We start from the raw sequence: 4,583 nt of genomic DNA on the forward strand, positions 1-4,583 counted from the left end.
TGGACAAAGCAAAAAGGCTATAAAGCAAGGTTTATGAAATGATATACAAATGATGATGATAAATGCACTAAGGCACACTCAAGCGGATATGCACAGATGAATCAAGCAATCAGACAAACAAGTCAATTAGCACACACTATATACAAGCAATTAGGCTCAAGCAAGGTTAGACTTTACAGTCAACTGGAATGGGGTAAGTTGTGCTCTTAACCTTAACATTGAGAGTTAAGGTGAAGCAGATGAAATGGAAATGAGGGGTGTGCCTCATAGCTTCTATCCCTAGCCTGGGAGAGCTTTGAATAATAGAAGGTGTGGGAGTTCAAAAAGTTGGAACTCTTCTCCACAAATGATTAGACTCTATAGGATCTTGGGTTAATATCCATAATGCATCAACATGTTATGTGAGCAAAGGGATGACACACTGAATAGTAGGAGATGGACTACACATCTCTTTTATCTACCAATTGCCTCACATGAGGACTTTTCCTGCTTGGCACAAAGAGTAAACAATCACAAGCATTGCCTTTTAAGGAGGACTTCAGACAGGTGCCTGACCACATAACAGGCCAGGTCTTCCAGACTACATGAAGAAGAGAGGTTATACCTAAGTGGTTAAGCAACCAAGCAAAAGCAAGTTCAAAATGAACTTAAGCAACTAATGTACCTGTGGAAACATCAAACAAATCAGTATACAACTCAGACAAACAACCAACAGTCAATATCAACAATCAAACCTAATAAGCAAAGGCATAAGCCACAAGTCAAGCTCAAATGAGTTAACAACCCTACAAAACACACATTAGTGATCAAAAGCAAATATCAAATGCTCTCAAGATGAGGCATCATCAATTGTGTAACTTGAATGTGTAACCTGAAACAAAGCTTCAAACATGAGAGGCAAACCACTAGGTCAAAGCCTAGGGTCAAAGATGGAGAAAAAATTCAAAACAGAAGCTGAAAATTAACATGAGTCAACTTCAAACAATTAAGAACACCATCCAAAAGGCCTCATATCATTATCAATTACCAAAAGAATTTCATGATCAAAACATGGCAAGGTAGGCAAGTTGTAACCACATTGAGACATCAGAATGAACAAATGCACATTAATTCAAAAATGATTCAAATAATCTTGAGAAAATTCATGGATGAACAGAACACACAACATGATCAACACACCAAAAATTAGAGCAATTGGACATGATTAGGCATGTTAATCAAATTGTATAAGGCAAGGCAATCAAAACAAGCTCAAATATGACACCAAATGACACATCAACTTAGCACAAGCCTAAAACAGAAAGGAAACATGGTAAAAACTTCAAATCAAAGCCAAAACAAACTTCAACATGTCTAGAAACAATTTGTAAAATTTCACATCCATTAGATAAACCACAATCATTTCATGATCAAATGAAAATCAAGACTATTCAAAATCTCACACATGGCAATCCAGAAAGAAAAATCTCAATCAAATCAGAAATCAATCCAAAAATTCCACAAAACATCATGAGCATTCACAACATCCACAAGAAGCATCATACAAAAAATCACATCAATTGGAATTCATTTGGCATGGCAAATAAATTAATCAAGTTGAGCAAGCAAAGGTGTGACACACATTGTCACACCTACCTTAACATGATCATAAAACAGAAACCACAAATGATAAAAATGCAAACTCAACACCAAAATGTCCATCCAAGAGTCTAGTTTAAGCATGCAAAATTTCATAGACAATTGATTAAAACTCAGCATTTCACAAAAGATATGGCAAGCAAGGTACAAGAAGCATACATGTTCACAAGCCCTAGGCAAAATAATTTTCCAGCCATGCACAAATTGTGGAAAAATAACCAAAAAATAATAGACAGAAAATGTGACATAACACAAAAATCCTCATATTTTTTGGATGTATTTTCAATTTAATATGGATTTTAGAAGTTGGAGAAAAATAAAAAAATATGCATGAGGCATGGTATGAATAACATGGAAGGCAAACAAATAATCATGAAGCATATTTGGAATAATGCAAACGCGGGGAATCGAAGGGAGGAAATTTTCAAATTGAAGCGCGCCAAGTGAAACGCAGCCGTTTTGGCTTAAACCCTAAGCACATGCAATTCCATAATCCGCAGGAAACACTGAAGAACATGCAGCTAAATCCGCAGGAAACAGTATGAAGGTCATATGAAAATTCGCAGGAAAAACGCAGGAACTATGAACACGATGAAGATCTTCAAGATCTTCATCTTTGAATTTCCAGAAATTTTCAAAGGTTCCAGAAATCAGCAAGGCGTATATCATTGTAAAGATCTTCCAACGTACAACATGAATACATGATCAAATCAACAAGAAGCATAACAACACGCATGGATCGAGTGAAAGAAGATTCAACATCAAAACTTTGAACAACCATATCTCCATCAATTTTGCACGAAAATCATCGATTTAAAGCTCATAACACTCAGCATTCAAAGATCTATCATAATAGCATAAAGATTTTAAGAAAATAAGAGGTCGAATTGGAACCTATTTGATGAACAAAGCTGGATTTTTGATGAATTCGAGTCTTGTGATGCTTCAATGTTCTTCTACACAGCTTGTATGAATGCTTGGAGGTAAAAGTTCAGCTCAATTGCACACGAACTTGCAAGAATTTGGATCTGCCATGATTACTTCAAGCTTTTCAAATGCTTCCACCTTGCACGATTTCTACTGATTCTATGGAGGATCCTGCTCAATATCAACTCAATAACCAGAATCAAACAAGAAAATGGATTGGCAAATGAAGAAATTGGAAGAAAATTTGAGAGAGAAATTTTGTATTCTAGATCTAGATCTGAAAAAATGCAGTGTTGTCAGCAGAATTCTGTTATGATTTATGTTATATACTCCCTCTTAATCACTTCCCTAATCATGTTTAAGCTCATGGCAATTGGATTAGTGAAAACAAGGTGCAAATGCAAAATGGCCAATTCACCCTATGCATGAATATCATGGATGAACAGTGCACGTGGCTGATCCAATTTCACTTAAAAATGCATTTTGGAGCTATTGGCAATGGTAGAAAGTTCCAACAATTAGCCAATTTTAAACTTTAAAAATTCCCTCCAAAAATCAAGTGGATTGGCACATGTTCATATGATGATATTTCATGAAATGCAATGCATGATTTGGATAGTAGAAGTCAAGAGAAGAATTTAGCAAAAAGAACCACTTGAATTGGACATTTGGTTGAGAAGTTATGCACATTTGAATCTCCATGTACACCTTGCCATGTTTTGACCATATCTCTTCAACCATTCATGCGAAATTCATGATCTTGGACTTTTTGGAAATGGGAGAGAAAGATCTACAACTTTCATGTTCAACAAAATTTCATTTAAAGCATTCTTGATGATGTAATTTGAAGTTGAAGTTAGGTGAAAACCTTTCCATTTTTGGCAAGTTTGAATTATAGGTCACTTTCTATTTTTGGAAAGTTTTGACCTGACTTTATTTTCTTCAATGTTGATGTTTGAAACGTCAAATGAGACTTGTTTGAACATGAATGAAGTATTTCTAATCACTTCCCACCTCCAAATCCAACAGTTGACTGAGCAGTTGACTGGCTAGGGTTTCAGTTGACTGAAGAATGCTTTGATGAGATTCAAGCCTCTACCACTTGGGGTTTTGGTTCAAAATGACATCATAGCTCATATAAGCTCTTATGAATGATTATGGTGCCCAAATTCTCAAGAATGGCCACCATCTATTGCTCAATGGCTGCCTTTGACTGTCTTGACCTAAGATTGTTTCATCTGCAAGTAACAAGGTTAGATGACATATTTTTGTACTTTTGGTTAGTAACAAATGAAAAGCAATGATATGCATATGCCAAACATGCTTGGTGATCAAGAAACACTCTCAAAAGGATAACCAACCCACAAGGAAGGAAATAATGTGCACAATGATCCTTGAGGCAATGAATGATATGATATGATGCCATGAGGGATCTTAGGGACAAAATTGGGGTCTTACAAGGATCATCAAACGTTTGGAGAGATTATAGGTCATTTGTGGACTTAGTGAAATTTGACCTATTTTCAAGTGACTTTTTGCCAACTTTCAAAGATCATAACTTCTTCAATTTTAAACATATGAAGCTGATTCTTTTTGCACAATGCCATTGATGATACCCTCTACAAGTCTTCTTCAAGGACCAATGTCAAATTATGCTTGGAAGGCCATGGAATTAATTGGGATATTACAGGTCATTTTCAGCCATGAAGCACTCAAATTTTTCTAAGTTATGGAATCAATATTTTATGCAAACTTCAACACACCATAACTTTGTGCTCAAGCATCCAAATGCAACCTGCTCATTGTAAACTTGGGCATGATGTTAACACATTGCAAAAAGAATGGGATAAAAAAGCCTCTTGAAAAGGATGCCCCAATGAGTTGAACATGGTGACTTGAAACTGAAGAAATCTCCATTGCCCGGAATTTGATCATGACTAAACTCAATTCCAAGCCAAATTAGCAAGTGTTTTGGTTCTAAACATGTTTAATCAAACCTCCAGAAGTTAATTGACACT

This window comes from Lathyrus oleraceus, chromosome 7, assembly GCF_024323335.1.
Source record: "Lathyrus oleraceus cultivar Zhongwan6 chromosome 7, CAAS_Psat_ZW6_1.0, whole genome shotgun sequence".
In the NCBI taxonomy this organism is placed as follows: Eukaryota; Viridiplantae; Streptophyta; class Magnoliopsida; order Fabales; family Fabaceae; genus Lathyrus; species Lathyrus oleraceus.